We start from the raw sequence: 19,917 nt of genomic DNA, 5'->3' as shown, positions 1-19,917 counted from the left end.
TTCTGAACAAAAATTTGCCAGGAAAACCCTGAGCTAGCTAAAGCTGTAAATGACTTAAGGTACCCAACAAAAATTCAAGGCAGCTTTCCCCTCTCCAACATTAACCCTGTCAAGTAGCACTACCCTTTATTTCTCTCTGCCCACTTATCCCTCTGGCTGCAGAAAGACAGAAGAGTTTTGTGTTCCCTCCTGGAGAATGTTGTGTAGTCTTGGGGAAGAGGACCCAGAGGATGCAGAGAAGAGACCCATCTCTTTCCTTTCCATTTAAGAGGGGAAAAGTTCCAGATTTTCCCCAATCTTGTCCACTTTGGATTGCTGTGAGCTTTCTGGCCTGTATGGCCATGCTTTAGAAGCATTCTCCCCTGACATTTCGCCCACATCTATGGCAGGCATCCTCAGAGGTTGTGAGGTTTGTTGGAAAAAGTCAGGTTTGTTTATCTGTGGAAGGTCCAGCTAATCGGCCATATCGCCCGAAAGACTCACTGCAACCCAGTGATTCCGGCCATGAGAGTCTTCGACAACTCGTCCACTTTCTTTCCTTACATTTCTGCCTTCCTTTCTTCCAACTCTTCTATGTGTGCAATCTTCCTGCTACAGGCTTTATTGACCAGCTCTCAAGTTCTGCCCTTCCATGATGTGTCCTAGGAGGAGTTCTACATCTCTGTCAAACTGAACCAGGGAACTAGAGAAAGAAGCGAGGTTCAAATTGCGAGTTTTATTTCTTCCCAAAGCGAGGCGTTTTCTTCCCCCAACCCTCCCCCCCCCCAGCCCTCAGGGAAAATGCAAGGGGTGATGCTGGCATTTCTGGTGGAAAGGTGAAGGCAATCTGTGTGTGTGTCGCGGAGGGAATGAATGGAGAGGCACAGAGAGATCAAGGGGTCCCCCAAGGCTTTGGCACCCGAGAGTAATCAAGGGTGATGGATGGGCCACTGCCTCCGGGTTTCAGGTTAGATAAACAATTCGCACAGTTGGTCAGTTTCCCTGTAACTTTTTTTAAAGTCCCTCCCTCCTTCCCTCCTCCTCCTCCCCCTGGTTTCCAAAATCCCCCCTTTTTACAAGGCAGCTGGAACAGAGGAGGGAAGAGCAGTAGCAGCGCCGCTGCCGCCGCCATCCAGCCTCCGAGCTTGGCGGGTGCGCCTCTGGGGGTAAGTCTCCTTTGGGTGGGGGAGACCGGGCAGCCTCTTGGATGGGCATGGGCCCAATCCTGTGCACCCCCAGTCCTAGTTCTCTTGCGTAGAACGGATGAGCCTATTTTGGGCCATGCCTGGCTCCCTCTTCCCCCTTCTCGGCCGGGCTTTGGGACCCCTTCCCCTCCCTTCCCGGTGGAGAGCATCAGAAACCAGCTTTGCTTTTGGAAAGAGAGGTGGGAGGAGTTCCAATTTCTGGCGTGTTTCTCCGCGCATCGCGAAGGAACGAAACTCCGAGAGAGAGGCCAAACTTTGTGGCTTCTTCTGGGATGCGAAATTGGTTTTTCCTTTTGTTCATCCTTTCAAAAGCAACCCACGCAGCACGACCTGAAACTTGGGAGAGTCCAGGCTCGGGGACCTTTAGTGCCATTAAGGGGACTGGACAGCATGTGGGCCGATCTCCGTGACGGAAATGTGAACCACGGGGAGAAGTCCGCCGCTGGCCCGGCGATTATGGGATTACACGAGCCAGGAGAGAGGGTTGCAGCTCCGACGAGCTATTCCCTTTACAACACTGCCTGACGTTATATTGGCGAGCTGCAGGCAGAAAAGGGGCGGGAGGAGAAACAAAACAAAACCCATCTTAAAATACGTCTAAAACGTAGCTTTCCTGTTGCCTGGGTGGAGACCTTTCAGTGGATGTTTGTTGTTCAAGGCATGCTTCAGAATTTGTTTCAAGAAGTTTATGAGCATTAGGTAAAACCTTGTCTCAAAGTTGTGGTTCCCAGGTAGTGGTTTTTAATCAGTAAGAGAGTAACAGTATCAAACACAGAATCATAGAGTGAGCCATCCAGTCCAATCCCATTCTGCCAAGAAGCAGGAAAATCGCATTCAAAGCACCCCCAGCAGATGGCCATCCAGCCTCTGCTGAAAAGCCTCCAAAGAAGGAACCTCCACCATACTCTGGGGCAGAGAGAGAGTTCCACTGCTGAACAGCTGTCACAGTGAGGAAGTTCTTCCTGATGTTCAGGTGGAATCTCTTTCCTGTAGTTTGAAGCCATGGCTTTGCATCTTAGTCTCCAGGGCAGCAGAAAACAAGCTTGCTCCCTCCTGCCTATGACTTCCCCTCATATATTTATACATGGCTATTATGTCTCCACTGCTGAACAGCTCTCACAGTGAGGAAGTTTTTCCTCATGTTCAGGTGGAATCTTTTTTCTTGTAATTTGAAGCCATTGTTCCAAGTGCTAGTCTCCATGACAGTAGAAGCCTACTCCCTCTTACTTATGACATTCTCTCAAATATTTAAACATGGTGACCATGACTCCTCTCGACCTTCTCTTCTGCAAGCTAAATATGCCCAGATCGTTAAGCCACTACTCATAGAGCTTGTTCTTCAGACCCTTAATCATTCTCTGGACACATTAAAGCATGCCAACATTTCCTTTCAATTGCTGTGCCCAGCATTGGACACAGTGTGATTCCAGGTGTGGTCTGACCAAGGCAGAATAGAGGGGTAGCATGACTTCCCTGGATCTAGGCACTATACTCCTATTTATGCAGGCTAAAATCTCATTGGCTTGTTTTGCTGCCGCATCACATTGTTGGCTCATGTTTAATTTGTTGTCCACAAGGACTCCAAGATCTTTTTCACACATATTGCTGTTGAGCCAGGCATCCCCCATTCTGTATCTTTGTGTTTCATTTTTTCTGCCTAAGTGGAGTATCTTGCGTCTGTCCCTGTCTGTTCATTTTGTTAATTTCAGCCCATCTCTCTAATCTGTTAAGATTGTTTTGGATTCTGCTCCTGTATTAGCTATCCCTCCCAATTTGTTGTCATCTGCAAACTTGATGATCATGCCTTCTAGCCTTTGAACAACTTGTTAAAGTGCGTGAAAAGAACACAGCCCAACCAAAACATTATTTTCTTGGTTTCTTGGTTTGTAGGTCTGTTCTTGGGGTCATTCAGGGCACTGATTCAGAAAGTCACATTGAAAAGACAACATCAGCTATAGCTTCTTAGATGTGGTCATCATGGTTTGCTATGGGTGAGCAGGTAGTGACTGGCAGATGACACAGCTAGTGCCATTTTTGAAATCATCAGGTCAACTATACCCAGAAACAGGTCTAACATTTGAGGCACCAAATGTGTGTTTCCCAGTGTAATTAATCTGTAGCATGTTTTTCATATAACATGTATCATGTGCAATTCATTTTTTTTGTTGGTTTCTCTGGTATCCTTCTCCAGTGAGCTCAAAGTAATGTTCACAGTCCATGGTTATCCTGTGAGGTAGTCTCAGCAGAGAGAAAAAGCTAGACAGCAAGATAGACATAAGGACAACCAGTGAGTTTTAATGATTGAGTGGACATGAACCTGAACCACTAAGTCCTTATGCTGGCTCTCTGTTCAGCATTGCTCACATCAAACATAAAAGTGACTTGGACCCCAACTACACTGCCATATAATGCAGTTTCAAAATGCGGGTTGATTCCATTGAACTGGATTATATAGCATTGTAGACTCATAATCTAGTTCAATGCAGTTCAGTCTGCATTATAGGAGTCTACACTGACCATATAATACAGTTCAAACTGCATTATTTGGAAGTATAGATGGGGCCCTAGAGTCCAGATGTCACTGGTGACTTAATGTTGGTATAAATCCTAAATGAAGTACTTTTAGGGCTCCTCTAGATATCAGGCTCCCGGGTGGCACAGTGGGTTAAACCTCTGAGCTGCTGAATTTGCTAAAAGATCAGCAGTTTAAATCTGGATAATGGGGCGAGCTCCCACTGTTGGCCCCAGCTTCTGCCAACCTAGCTGTTTGAAAACATGCAAATGTGAGTAGATCAATAGGTACCGCCTCCGGCAGGAAGGTAATGGCGCTCCATGCACATGACCTTGGAGGCATCTACGGACAATGCCGGCACTTCTGCTTAAAAATGGTGATGAACACCAACCCCCAAGTCGGACATAACTAGACTTAATGTCAGGGGAAAACCTTCATCTAGATATGAGTATTCTGTCAAGATTTTGTACTGTTTGTTGCTTGAATTCTTACCGGTACGTTTTTTTTAAAATATCCAAACAATGTATCTTTGGGCTGTTTTCTAACAATTCCCAGCTTCAACTGCATTAATTTATTACTACCCTTGAGTAGATTTCTTTTTTTCCATAAGGCAATGGAATAAAAAGTTATCCTTCTTCTCTCCTTTCTGTTACTTTTAAAATGTTATAGAATTAGAATGCATTACTGAGATGGTATTATTGCACTACAGCACTATAACTCGAATTAAACAAAAAGAGAAAGGAGAAAATTTACTCTTCAAATGATAGGATTAGTTCAACAAGCTATGCCACTGAACAGATAAAGATATCTCTTCAAGTGCCCTAGTGCAAATTCAATATATCTCTGCAAGAAGCCCTCCACGCTCCCCAGGAATGGAAAAAGTGGTCAAGCAGATGATGATAACTAACAAAATTGTGCCAACCCTAAGAAGTTATATCACAGAAATTTGGTAAACCAGATTGCAAGGAGTCTTGAAGACATACTTGAAAGAGATCTCCTGCACTTCCTTATGCAGCACCTTGATAGGAAACCCATCCCTGGCAACCCTGACTGAGGGAAAGAAGGTTAATATGGCTCCTGGCCATACATCCAAAGCTAATCTGTAACTGAAAGTAGGAAATGTGCCCAAAATCATGTGGCTCAGCTTGGGGGGGGGGGGTGTTCTCAGACGGGTGGCCTGAGCAGAAGCCCCTTTAACGGTTATATAGAAGAAGGAATTTCATCTAGTTGTTGATCTTGCTGAACTTCCTTCTTCTACATTCCTTCTTCCTGTCAATGTTTCAACTTAGCAACTCTATCTTCAGCACATCTGTGAAAAGACAGCTCCCATGTCCAATGGGTTTGGGGTCAGGAGGAGGGCAGAAAATTCAAAGGATTTCTGGCTATCCCTGTGCACCCCAGAACAGTAAAAAAAAAGGCATTATTCCCTCCATCAAAGCACCATTGGACCCATTATATAGATCCACCTTGCCAAGTAACTGAACAGGTTACATGGAAATGAGCATAAAGTGGTATGAATTGTTGAAAAAGTTACATACATTCTAAGTAGTAGCACTGTCTGGATCAATGCATAATAAAAAAGAGGAGCTTCTAGCCTCCCAGTACCCACATGGTGTTGCTCTTTGAGTGTTGGACTATGACTCTAAAAACCAGGGTTCAGTTTCTTGCTTGGCCATGGGAACCCACTGAGTGATGTAGAGTGAGTAAACATTCTTTAAGCTCAGAAAACCCCATGAGAGGTTTGCCTTAGGATCACCATAATTCGGCAATGATTTGAAGGCACATGACCACATACCCTACAACAAGAAATGCTTCTTACCTCCCACTCTTTGTCATGAAAAGTACTCCTTTAACTAGAACCTCTCCCAGTGGCTATGTCTGAGAAATCGGAGAAGAAAAAGAAATTAGTGAAGTGACAAGTCCTCTGATCTCTGGAGTTGGCTTTCTTATAGCAGCCGACCAGACCACTTCACCCTTCACAATCATATATGTGGATAGACATGAGTCTTTGACTTTAAAAAAAAGAATGTGTTTTTTGTTGTTCAGTAGAAAATGTATCACAGTCCTAGTTCCATCAATATATAAATATATCAATTGGGCTATTCCTAATAACCCTAATAACTGGACTCCAAACAATGTGTAAGAAACAAATAAGAGACTTCTATTACATTTCACATTATTTATAACTTCTCTTTTATGAAACCTCTCAAAACTCCTTCCTGAACCACGTCTGACATGGACGCTAACCACTTAGGGCTTAGGAATGCACCTGGAGGAAGCCAGCAGGGGTTGGAAAGCATCAATTTGGAATGATTCATTCCTTAAGTATGACATTCAGAATGACTGACAACTTCACCAAGAGGACGGGGATAGAAGCTGACAGCCAACACATACAGCTGAATGGGAGTCATTGAAAAGGCAGTTGTGATGTAATCTCTCTCCTTCTCTCACACACAACATTAAAATAGAAACTCTATTTCTGGCAACAGGGTCCTGGAAGCTAAGCAGGGCCAGCTTTGATTAATACTTGGATGGGAGACCAGGTACTGTAAACTATATTTCAAAGAAAGGGTCCAGCAAAACCACTTCTTAGTTTTACTTGTCTACAAAAATCCTATAAAATTTATCGGGTTCTTATAAATCCACAGGCAGCTTGGAGGCACACACACACACACAAATATCTAGAATCAAGATGGTCCAAGAGCAGAGCTTTTAAATATTACTTTTAAAACTCTCCAACCAACTTACCTACTGCTTTGGAAGAGTTGTCTGAACATGGCCACCATGTCTAAAAAGAAAATTTATAACCCAGTAAACCAAAGCAAACACAAAAGAAACATGCACAGTGAATCGGATGGGGGTAGGGGATAAATGGAATGCAGTCAACTCAGGCTATGAAATCTATGGTTAGAAATGGAAGAGTAGACTGTGTTGAAATTGGCATTGTACCAAAAACTGCCGGGTTTCAGGCCACTGACTGAAGTCTGTGCTTCTCCTGATTGCTGTGCTTCTCCTGGTCTCCAGGCAGATACAAATCACAGGGTGAGTGGCAATGGAGGAGGTAAACATTTTCTTTAGTGAATGAAATATTTTTAGAGGAGAGCTGAGAAAAGTGTGGCTCTGAAGGCCACTTCCCCACAATTTTTATTTTATTAAATCAAGACCCTTCCTGTGTCTTGTAAAAGTCATGGAAGGGGAATTAGCCACTTCTCCCTCACCCAGGATCTTTTAGGTCCAGAAGAGGTCTTTTAAAGAGGGAATGAAACACAATATTCCTCCATGCAGATTTGCCATCCTAGAGCAGTGGTTTTCCACCTGGGGTCCCAAGATGTTTTTGGCCTACAACTCCCAGAAATCTCAACCAGTTTACTAACTGTTAGGATTTATGGGAGTTGAAAGCCAAAAATGTGGGGACACCAGGTTGAGAACCACTGCCCTATAGTGTGCTGGAAAGCATGACGAGTAATTGTTTTAAAAAATAAATCAATATTACAGGGTGTGATCTTCTGGGACCCAGTGAACAATGTGTGTGCAGCACCCATCCCCAGAATCAGCACATAGCCTAAAGGGGGGAAAAAAACCCATCAAAAAATCTCTCTTAGTGAGCCTCTCACAACCATTAGAAGCGACTTATAACTTAGAAACACTTCCCATCTGTGCTGTAGGTAAGGCCACACAGTGCAAATTGTAATAAGACTGGTGACAACTGCAAGGGAGATGTTGACAAGCTGGAAAGCGTCCAGAGGAGGGCGATGAAAATGATTAAGGGTCTGGAGAACAAGCCCTATGAGGAGTGGCTTAAAGAGCTGGGCATGTTTAGCCTGCAGAAGAGAAGGCTGTGAGGAGACTTGATAGCCATGTACAAATATTTGAGGGCAAGTCATAGGGAGGAGGGAGCAAGCTTATTTTCTGCTGCCCTGCAGACTAGGACACGGAACAATGGCTTCAAACTACAGGAAAAGAGATTCCACCTGAACATCAGGAAGAGCTTCCTCACAGTGAGAGTTGTTCAGCAGTGGAACTCTCTCTCTGCCCCAGAGTATGGTGGAGGTTCCTTCTTTGGAGTCTTTTCAGCAGAGGCTGGATGGCCATCTGCTGGGGGTGCTTTGAATGCGATTTTCCTGCTTCTTGGCAGAATGGGGTTGAACTGGATGGCCCCTGAGGTCTCTTCCAACTCTATGATTCTATATAAATCCAGCATAGCCAAACAGTAGCAGAGTTTTCCAGCCTGTTCGTTTTTTTGCTGATCATAGATTGTCATGTTTCTCTCCTTAACTGTCTTATTATTATTTCAGTGTTTCTGTCTTTGATGTCTATCTCCTTTTGTCTTCTACAAACTGGCCCTTGTGATGTCAGCAAATCATATGGGGTTTTCTACCATCTCTACACAAGTGATACTAAGTTCTGCCTCTTTGCCTCTAAAATGTTCCCATCCTCTAATCTAGCGGAGCTCCCAATGGCACAATGGGTTAAACCCTTGTGCCAGCAGGACTGCTGACTGAAAGGTTGGCAGTTCGAATCCAGGGAGCGGGGTGAGTTCCCATCTGTCAACTCCAGTTTCCTATGGAGGGACACGAGAGAAGCCTCCCACAGGATGGTAAAACATCCGGGCATCCCCTGGGCAATGTCCTTGCAGATGGCCAATTCTCTCACATCAGAAGCGACATGAAAAAAAAAATCTAAGCTAGCACTTCTACCTCTCTCATATTTCCATCATAGTTTAAAACTCAAGTATGGCATGAAAAACCTCAATACTAAACTTCTTATCTTTCCTTTCCTGCCCTCCCCTTTTCACATTCTTTCCTTATCAGTTGGCAGTATTACTACTATCCTCATATTTATCATATCTTTTCCTTGTTTCCCATATTGAAACTGCAACTAAGTCATATTATTCTTCCTTTAAATGTAGTGGGAGTTGTGTGGTTCTCTGTGGACTGCAACTCCCAGTATTCCTTACTATTGGTAACAGCTGGAGGCACTCTCTGCTTTACAACATAGCAAAATAGAGCCCTTCCTTTCTCTCTCTTTGGCAAACATGCTCTTACTTTTCCAGTGAAACTATGGCAGTCCTTTACATTTTTCTACAATCTCATGTGCCTGAATCTCCTCTATAATATGCTACTAAAATAAGCATCCCCTGTTATTTTTGTCAAATGATATTCATCATGAAAATCCAACAGTGAATGCTTGTCTGCTCTAGGACCCAGGCCTACTTGTCTTTCCCTTTTAAACTGTCTATGTCCTTATTTATCTATATCTTTCTGCCTAAATCCCTATATATCTTGGCCTATGGTATTTACTTCCCTGTCTTCCCCTGCTTTACCCCGTCCTTCCTCCTTTTCAGTTACTTATCTCTGAACTGACTTCCAGAACAGCTCCAGGATCTCTTATAACCTTCAGTTCACTTCTTAAAAGTCACAATTTCTGTGAACACTTGGCACAAATCCCAAGCTTCTATGCTTTAGCGTAACTCATGCAGATACAAGATGCGACTGCTTGTTTACCCTTGCCTCAGTTCCCTTTCCCCATTTTTTGTTTTTCCTGTGTCAGAGTTTATACTGTGAATTCCTCAAGCAAAGGCATATTGATTGCACTAAATGCATTGTGTTGTTTATCACCATTGTTTTAAAAAGGGAACAAGATCCCACAAGTCAAAAGTGGTGAAAGAAGGCTGTGTTTTGTAAGATTACAGTGTAGATTTTCAAGCTGAAAACAACAAATGAACCAACATACTGCACTACACTGACAAAAGCATTTAGGAAGAACTTGCAATACAGATTCCTCTTCCTGCCCATAAACAGGCAAATAGAAGATGGAAATTATGAGGATGACAATGCTTTACTATTGTCCTTGTTATATAGAAATAGATCTGAATCATGGGGAGGTGAAAATATTTCTATAGCAAAATGATTGCAAAATTGTTTAGGTCCTGCAGGAGCTGAACCATTTTAATTAATTGATTGATTTCTATGGAAGAAAAGGCATAGAAAGTGCCTATAGGACTGTTTTATCTGTCTGCTAAGGGTAAGCAGAAGGAACTCACATAGGAATAGTTCCAGTGTTCTGCTTGCCTAAGGGCAATCTCCCTTATTTTTGGAGAGTTTCTCTACTTGACATCCTGAATTCTTGCTTTAAATGTGTGACATGAATATACTTGCTGTTACTAGATTCTAGCTCTTCATGAGTTGATTAGCCTATAGTGATATACACTACACATGAATGACAGCTTATGTGGAAGATTGCTCTTCCATATTTGTATAAATACAATATAGAGAGAAAATTAGCATGTCAGTAGGAAAAAATCTTGTTCCCTAATGTCTAATTTTCTTCAAAAGCCTTTTAAAATGAATGAGAAACAAAATGGTAAAATGTCTTTAGTGTATGTACATTGAGAATACCACCACACATATCACTAAGTTCACATATATATTGGTGGGACCTAGAATTGTGTTGCGGTTATCTAGGAAAGGGGGCTTGGTGTCACAGAATTATGGAGTTGAGAGGGACCACAAGCACTGTGTCTAGTGCACCCTCATCATGCATTCCTAGAAGTTGTCCATCAAATCTATGTGTAAAGACCATCAGTTTAAAAATTGAGAGTTCTCCACCCTCTGAGGCAGTCCATTCAGCAGTCCATAACAACAACAACAACAACAACAAAAATCCTTTTTAACATATTGGTGAATCCAGTTGCTTGTGTTTGAGTCTTTGCAGCAGTAGAAAACAAACTTGCTTCACTTTCTGTATAACATTCCTCCAGATATTGAAAGATACTTACTAATGTCACTCTCAGTCTCCTCTTTTCCAAGCTAAATACATCAATGTCTAGTGCCAAGTTGTTTCTCATAACTCTTGATTTTCAAATCTTTGGTCATTTTTATTGCTCTTCTCTGGACAAGGATCCACCGGTGACACAGTGGCTTAAACTGCTGAGCTGGTGAACTTGCTGACTGAAAGGTCAGAGGATTGAATCAGGGGAGCAGGATGAGTTCCCACTGTTAGCCCCAGCTTCTGTCAACCTAGCAGTTTGAAAACATGAAAATGTGAGTAGATCAATAGGTGGGAAGGGAACAGCTCCATGCAGTCATGTTGGCCACATGACCTTGGAGGTGTCTACGGACAGTACCGGCTCTTCCAATTAGAAATGGAGATGAACACCAACCCCCAGAGTTGGACACGACTAGATTTAATGTCAGGGGAAACACTTTACCTTTACCTTCTCTGCACAAATTCCATGGTACACAGGTCTATGGAAATGTTTATTCAGTATGTGATAGTGAAGAAGAAATATTTGTTCATATCCATTGTGTGTGATGTTTATATTGGCTTCCTAGTAACATAGTCCTCTGGATATTTCAAACTCATAGGTCTACAATCTCAAGTATCCTTGATGAAGAGACACTTTAGAAAGGGAATGAGTGAATTATGTGAAGTATGAGAATAACCCATGGTGTTTTGTGGGAGCAAAATATAATGGAACAAAAAGGATGCTCTACAAACCAAGAGATATCCCAATAACAGTGGCTTCTGGGGTTTGTGTTGTCTGTATTCTTTTTTTTTTTTTTTTGCTGGACAGTTCCCTAGCAAAGAAACAAGGTGTGTATGCACGCACTTGAAGAAGAAAGATGGTGTCTTTGGGTCATTTTTTATGCTGTCCCATTTTCAGCAGTTTGTACTAATTTGAAGATAAATGCGCGGCAACTTGTGTGTGAGGGAAATACTACATCTCTCGATGTTTGATAATGTAGCTGCTGTACTCAGCATTTCAGCCAACAAAAGAAAGGACCAGAATTGGATTATCGATATCTATCCATCTGTTTATAGTTTGTACAGATTGATGAATACTGATATATTATCCGAGAAAGTGAAGATGTACAATTATGATATGAAGAGAGTTTTCTGTTTCACTGCAGATCCTTATCTCTTTCACTTTTCAAAGTGGGCAAGTTTTGTTGTTAGAAGGATAAATCAGGACCGTGTTTTTCAATCTTCATAATTATTCAACAACAGAAAGGAAGGCTCAAAGAGATTATGGTTCAGCATTATGAAGATAAGAGGCCTAGCGAGATTTACAATGCCATGTTTACCTACATATTTAAATAATGTATTGGCCATAATGTAGTTTTACCTTTGGAGTGGGGCTTTCCAATTGTCATATCTCCCATGGCTTTGATGCTGACATGTTAGTTTTTAACCCCTCCCCGCCCCAACAAGTCTCACATAAGTGTCAAGATTCACATTGGAATGTCAGCTGATGCAGTTACTCATAGAAGAACTTGGAAAAAATCATGTATGTTTCCCTTACACTGGTGTAGGCCCTTTTAAAAACTACTGCAATAGTTAGTATTTCATCCTGCCCCGTAAGTGTTCTCCAAATTACTATAGTTTTTTAATCTCTCCCTGCTCACACATGGCCATTCTGTGCCTTATGAGGAGCAGGGAGGAAAGAGGAAGCATCTGGTTATGTTCCCGACACCAAATGACTACCATGGTGCTGAGACCTCTGGAGGATGCTGATGGATCCCAGCACTACTCTAACCATCTTGTATCTGGCTACAGGGACATAACCTGATATTTTCCCAAACATGCCCACTTCCCAGAAGGCAAAAAATGGCCATGGAGTGGAGGCTGTTTAGCACGTTGTGGAGTGGGATGTGTGACTTAGTCTAGCATGCAGAACTATTATAGTATCTGGGACATACTGGATTTTAGCCACTCTATTATATACATGAAAAGAGGAAATCTGCTGCTCATGCTAAAGCACTGATAAATTCAGTGATCTGATTATCTTTCTTTAATAAAAGGTAGGAGAGTTTTAATTAGGGGTTCTCTGTATTCCTTAGTAGAACACACCGAGTCCTCTCGGGGGGAGATAGGGTGGAATATAAATAAAATGTCCTTATTATCACTAGAGCCTTAATATGTTTCAAGGTATATGGTACCATCATAGTTTTTCAAAGTGTGGATTGTACAATGCTTCATCTTAACACATGTTCATGGAGATAAAGATTATTCCAATTTCTCAGAAATGACAAATATGGGTTCTTTTATTTATTTTTCAAGTTCCAATATATTAATAAACCAAATATTGCACATGATGCACATCAAGAAATATAACATACATCCCTATGAAACAATAGAAAATGTTATTTGATATGGATGTATGAAAAACATCAGCATACGTGGAGGTGCTGCAGAGTACACACTTTGTGTACAGAAGTTTCAAATTTCACATTCTTGGGCCTAAATTCAGTTGCTAATCCTGGCTACAGTAGTCCCTCTGGATAAAATAGATTTGCATAACTTTAAATTGATATTCAACTATTGATTCAATTGATTTATTTTTGGATTTGGTTTTGAATTTAGGCTCTTTCAGTCATGCCCAGAAAAGAAGCCCATGTTTCTTGAGTGGTGTTTATCTTCTGGTTACCTGTACTGCATGCATTTTGTGTTCTCAGAAAGGAAGCTGTTCCAATTTACAGTAATTGCTGTTCTAGAAGGTTTGAATGTTTCCTTTTTGACCTGCTTGCTAATGAACTCTGTTCCTGGATTGAGTCCAAGAAAGCACAGAGAAAATATAAACAGCCTTGTTTTCATGCTGCTAGTGATGAAATATGACTAAAAGAATTTAGTAGTGATTAGAGATAATTGTTTTGATGCTTTAAAAAAGAATTTCCAAACCAACATCCATTTTATGAATGAAAGTAGGAAGAATTAAAAGTTCTGATGTACCAGTTGGCATTGGAGGGTGTCACATACAGCTCTTCAGTGTTGGATGGCAGCTATGCTGAAATTTTGGGCATCCTAAATTAGTGGCGCATATTGATTAAACTCAGAGGGTCACCTATTGATTAAACTCTGTTGAGTGAGAAATAGGCAGGGCTGACTCCAACATTAGGCAAGGAGCAGAGGTTGTAATTTATTTCTTCTCTCACAACCATATGGTAGTTCTTGGCATGATAGGAAGTGACACTGGGAGTAAGAAACATTAAATGTGTTCGAGTGTTCTGAAAAACTTTGTCTTATGTGAAAGCTAAGGTTCCAGTCACCTCTCTTCCAATTAACTCCCCAAATGTGGAGGGTCTTTAATTATTTCATCATAATGGCCATATAATCTGAGCATTCATGAGAGATGACCATCCAAACTCTACTGTGCCTACTGTGATTCTTCCATTGTCAAATAGCTCATACTTTAAGGAAGTTCTTCCTAATGTTCAGTTCCTGATGTTTAGTTAGAATCTCCTGTTTGTAACGCAGATCCATGGATTCACATCCTGAATCCTGTTTCTGAAGCAGCAGCAAACAAGCATGCTCTGTGTTCCATGTAACAGGCCTTCAGATCTCTGAAGATGGTTTTCATATCAACTCTCAGTTTTCTCTTCTCCAAGCTGACCAGCTCCCGCAACTATTCCTCATAGGATCTGATTTCCGAATCAATTATGAATGTGGTTGCCTTCTTCAAAACAGGTTGTTAATATTATGCGTCCCTGAATGGTTTGATTGCTCCACAAACATATATTGTTAAATAATTGTCATGAATCTATTGGTGTTACAGTGAAATACTGTAGTAATGTAGATGAGTGATTAAGATTGTAAGTTTATTGTATTTTAATTCTGTTTTTACCACATTGTTACTATTTAATTGTTTTTTAACTTTTATATTGCACTTTCTAAACTTGTCTAGTAGAGAATTGTTAGGTGGCTTGATTCCTATGGGGGGAAAGGCAGGTATAAATAAAGATGATGAAGATGAAGATGATGATAATAATAATTTTCTTTATTATATTGGTATGCCAACTTTCTCCTAGAGTGGAATCCAAGATGCTCCCAAAACTATCCATTAGAAATATGCACAGTCAAATTTTAAGCGATTTAAACCACAACCCCCCAAAAGAGCATGGTAAAATTTTTAAAAAGCAAACACAAGATTTAGAAGATGAGTAAAATAGCTCCCATGCTTATATGATAAAAGATAGCTTCAGCAAAAATAAGCTCTACTTATCAGGTTCACAGTTTGGCTGAAACCATCTGAAATTTGAAAATACTTAGTAGTTATCAGTTTTTTTCGCAGTATTAAAGATATTTTACAGTATAATCATAAAGGCTCAGTTTGCAACACCCAGAGCAAATTGAATAACTCCTTATATCCTGTGCATTTAAAATGAAATTAAGCAAAGCACAAAAGCATGAACTGGCTTGCTTATAACAGGATCCTTTACAGCAAGAAATAATTATACAAAATGTGTGTATTTAATAATTCCTCTAAACATGTACTGTAATGTTTTATTGTGATAATGTAAACACTGTAATAGTAAAGGTAAATATTCTCAACCTTCTCTGGGTGTAAAAGAAAATCTTCAGTTTGAAGAAGATGTAGTATATCTCCTGTATTGTTATAATAAATGTTCCTTTGCAACACTCTTAAATGTAATACCTCCATTCCGAATTACTTGTGTAAATTCCTTTGAAATCTATAGGGATTTTTGAGGCATGTGGAAATGATTTTATATCTGATAGCAAAAAAGGCTTTTTTCCCCTTAAAGTTCTTTATCTGTTCTTTACTTTATATGTTTTTGGTTTAATATAAGTACAATAAACTACAGAACAGGCATGGTGTTTGTGATAATCACAGCAGTTTGATGTGCTGAGGTTTTAGAGCAAGATAGCCACACATATTTATCTAATCCCAAAGTTATTTCAGCTTTCTCTGCCATGCATATCCATGTGGTGAAGCTTCTTTGATATACCAAGCTCCATGAGGCATTGATTGCCATCTACCCTGCTTGCCAGTCACAGGACCTGTTTGAGATATTTAGTGCAAAAGCCATGGTTTCTTTCCACTGCGTTAAGATTTGTTTTGGTGCCCTTGCTGTTGTTACTGGAAATAAAATATTGGAAATATATATACTTCAGATCGGGATCTCTTTGTGGGTTCTATCACTCTGGGAACCCATCCTTAGTGCCTGGGGTTTATGTGTTGGGTGGGAGGGGGTTGAATCTTTTCTGGATTGAAGTGAGAATTTTAAAGGAGCTAGTCAAGATTGTTGAGAATAGGATTCAGCACTTTGGAAAGTACCTTTAAAATTCACATTAAAACTCAGAACAAATCTATCACTCACTCACACGGAAGGCACCAGTTGTTGTTGTTATGTCCTCTGTTTTATTTTTTTGGAGGGAGGCACTTCTATGAACATACGCCATTGCATAAGTTGAACAAGTGCTTCTCAGGTGATGCTGCAGAGAGATCTATAAACATTTAAATTTCTATCTTTTTAAACAGCTATAGGATGTGCTTGCCTATTTTATAAAGCTGACTATCAGAACCTAGAACATTTGATATGTATACACAAAGAACATGTTAACCGGCTTCCTTTCATTAAATGACATGATTTTATATTCCTCTGGAATACAGGCAGTCGCCAAGTTATGAACAAGATAGGTTATGTCGGCTTGTTCTTAAGTTGAATTTGTATGTATAACAAGTTGGGACAGATATATTTTTAAGTGTAACTCCAGCCATATGGATTCCTAGGATTTGCAATTTCAGTAAGGAGTATTTAGTGTTCTGAAACAAAAACTAAACTATAATTCTCTAAACTATAATTCCCAACAAAATAATAGAGTGGAACTATGGCAGTTGGGGCCTCTGGTGGCACAGTGTGTTAAAGCGCTGAGCTGCTGAACTTGTGGACCAAAAGGTCCCAGGTTCAAATCCCGGGAGCGGAATGAGCGCCTGCTGTTAGCCCCAGCTCCTGCCAACCTAGCAGTTCGAAAACATGCAAATGTGAGTAGATCAATAGGTACCTCTCTGGTGGGAAGGTAACGGCGCTCCATGCAGTCATGCCAGCCACATGACCTTGGAGGTGTCTATGGACAACGCCGGCTCTTCGGCTTAGAAATGGAGCTGAGCACCAACCCGCAGAGTCAGTCATTACCTTTACCTCTTACCTATGGCAGTTAGTGAAATTATAATCCTTTAACTATATAGTGTGAAAGTGTCCCATCTGTGTGAATCCTTCCCTTGCTAACAGGTAAAGACATGGCCAAACTGAGACTCTATACAATGGGCGTTTGGTATTCTTGGTATAGGGTTTGCTTCCAGGATCCCGCATGGATACCAAAAGTCCTATTATATACAATTATATAGTAAAATGCTGTATCTTATACAAAATGGCAAAAAATGAGCTGTGGATCGCTGTATTCATGGCTGGATGACTCCATGGGTATGAAGGACTGATTGTATCATTACATACATATAGTCTGCATTGCTTTCACAGGTTTTTGCCATTTATTGTTACGGTCACAGACCAAGAGTACAATACTTTAAAACTTTACAACATTAAAAACAGAGTTTTTTTTTAAAAAAAAAGTATAAACATTAAAATCAAAATTCACAACATTATAAGAATAATAGTGTTATATTTTTAGTTTGAAGGGGGTAATGATAAAGAAGTGATACTAAACAACAAACTCATACATTCCCATTCACTACTGATAATATACATTCTGGAACAAATAAAAAGTGACAAATGGACACCTTAACATTCATTTCTAATTATATTAGAAAACAAACAAAAACCCCTTGTGGTTGAGAGGTAAGTTCTAGCAGCAATCATGTATTGCTCCAAATGTTATTGCCCGAGCTCTCCATAGAAGTCTCTATTTCCAAAGTAAATATAGTTTCCAGATGGATGCACTGAAATGTTTACTTTGTGGATCCAAAAGAACAAGTGATATTTTATGTGTAGCATTTTCATGAAATCTTCACAAGGAAATCAGTGCAAATTGCTATTTTTATATTGATTAAGGTGGCAGGGGGGGAGAGAACATCCTTTATTTTAAAAGGAAAGTTGTAAATAATTGCTGTGGATAGCTCGAATAGCGAGTGTGAGGAGATGCTGGTTGAAGAGCCAGCATTAGAGTGGAGCCCAGCAGTGCCCAGCAACCCTCAGTCGAGCTTAGAATCATAGAATAATAATAGAGTTGGAAGAGACCACATGGGCCATCTAGTCCAACGCTTTGCCATTGCAAGAAAATAACAATCAAAGTACCCCTGACAGATGACCATCCAGTCTCCAAAGCTTGCACCACATTCCGACGCAGAGAGTTCCACTGCTGAACAGCTCTTACAGTCATGAAGTTCTTCCTAATGTACAGGTGGAATCTCCTTTGCTGTGATTTGAAACCATTGCTCTGTGTCCTAGTCTCCAGGGCAGCAGAAAATAAGACTGCTCCCTCTTCCTTATGACATCTGTTCACATATTTATACATGACTATCATGTCATAGAAGAAGAGCCTATACTTCCACTTCTTAGCCTGCAAATCAAGTTCAAGCAAGCTCCTTTGAGCAGGCAGAGGAAAGGTTAAGTGTCCCAGCTTTTATGGACCTGTGAAGAGAGAAGGCTCAACTTCACAGGTCCTCTAGATTATCAAAGAAATGTGCAGCGTCAGTATCTGATTGTTACTGATTGTAGAATTGTGTAGAATTGTGATCTCTGAATGTACCCTTGGACTGACCTTGGACTTATGGTTTTGGATTGACCTTGGACTCTAGACTCTCTTGAATTTGGCTTTGGATGTTAGAATGGACTATCGGCTTCTCTGTTGTGTTACCCTGCTGTTGTTGCCTCTCAGCTAAATTATTTGAACTTGGACTGTTTGTTAACTCCCTGCTTGTAATCAGTTTGAGGCTTGTGACAAGAAGGGGGGCACAAAATGATAAAATTAAATTTCCATCTCAGTAGCCAACAGCAAGCAATATCTCCCAGCTGTAATATAACTTTCATTAGCAAGAAGAAATGTGTGTGTGTGTGTGTGTGTGGGGGGGGGGAGGTTGTTGAGGTATGGCTCCTTCAGAAAGGTTGATTAATTGTTCAGGAGCAATCTATAGATAGATAGATAGATAGATAGATAGATAGATAGATACATATTATAAGCAGTTCCTGAGTTACAAACATCCAATTTACAAATGACCCATAGTTACAAACAGGGGTGAGACAACAGGAAGTGAGAGAATTCTGCCCCTAAGAAGGAACATTTAGTCCTGTAAGAGTTATCATGGGGGAAGGGTGTCTCCACTGAAGCTCTGTCACCAGTCCTCTTTTCTACCACAAACCAAACTTTTCAAAATCCAATTACAGAAAGTGAGGTGAACAGGGGCCCCACAGAATCTGTCCCTAATCTGTAAAAGGTTGGTTTGTGTTTAAATCAAGGAGCAGCATAGCTCCGCTCTGGTAGCAGAATAGCAGGACTAATTTTCATAGTATTCCTAATGTCCACCATTTTATTCTCATAGATGCTCTAGATGTTGCATTACCAAAGGCAGGAATATTATGTCATGTGATGGGACTGATTATGGCCATGTCTGCTGGCTCCATAGTCTTGGACTTATGGTCCTTTTGGCCTGGCCTAACACCTTAAATGTGTTTTTATAGGGAAAAGGGGAATTTTCTGCTGTAAGAAGAGGTGTATGTATGTATATATGTTTGTCTGTATGTGTGTGCATATATGTGTATGTCTGTGTGTAAAGTTGTGCATGTTGTAGGGAGCCTACACACCTACCACAGACTCCCCATTTCAGATGAAGGCCTACACAATTATGAAGTTACCAACAGGCTGATCAAGTGCATTCTTTCTATGGCTCACACAATTTTAACTATCTGAGGGACAGGATGATTGAAAAGAACTAGTATTTACCTAGATTAAACCATCCATCTTTTAGGTGATCAACTATTGACTTAATGTTTAACATAGTTGGTCTTTGGATCAAGGGGCACAATGCAGCTCTTCAATAATCAATGGGCTCTTTGTTGCCTATCTCAATGGGAAAAGTCAATTGGACCCTTTATTACCTCTGAACAGAGTATACCAATTCTGTTTGAGTTGGAAGTCTCTGATTTACTAATTGGCTAACATACTTTTGTAGCCTGGGGCCTGGGAGCGTGAGGTTAATTGGAACAATTTGGAACTAAGAATGTTTAAAGGCGTAATTTCAGAAACACTCCATTAATGGATTTATGAACTCAATTAATAGGCTAGAATGTTTATTTTAATTTAGTCAGGATGTCTGTCGTCTACAGATTTCAGAGTGTTTTTAATGCTCAAGGATAATAAAAGAACATCACTCTTTTACAAAATATTTATCTAATTAAATGTTAATGGAGTAGGGGACAAACTCACTGTGGGTGTTATGTTTACAAAAGCCAAATATGGCAAGTAAAT

At 40.6% G+C, this 19,917-nt stretch overlaps 1 protein-coding gene across 3 annotated transcripts in view; it reads left to right on the top strand.

Annotated features, from left to right (window-relative positions):
- Positions 1 to 1,045: 1,045 nt before the first annotated feature.
- fbln2 (fibulin 2) overlaps positions 1,046 to 19,917 on the top strand; it is a 222,830-nt gene continuing 203,958 nt past the window's right edge. The window contains exon 1 of one of the 3 annotated variants that reach the window (XM_062969966.1): positions 1,046 to 1,145. The gene's annotated coding sequence lies outside the window, so the exon portion shown is untranslated. The remainder of the gene's footprint in view (positions 1,146 to 19,917) is intronic. The other 2 variants (XM_062969964.1, XM_008115563.3) reach the window with 2 other exon arrangements.

The sequence above is a fragment of the Anolis carolinensis genome, chromosome 2 (genome assembly GCF_035594765.1).
Source record: "Anolis carolinensis isolate JA03-04 chromosome 2, rAnoCar3.1.pri, whole genome shotgun sequence".
In the NCBI taxonomy this organism is placed as follows: Eukaryota; Metazoa; Chordata; class Lepidosauria; order Squamata; family Dactyloidae; genus Anolis; species Anolis carolinensis.
This window is presented reverse-complemented; position numbering and strand designations above follow the sequence as displayed.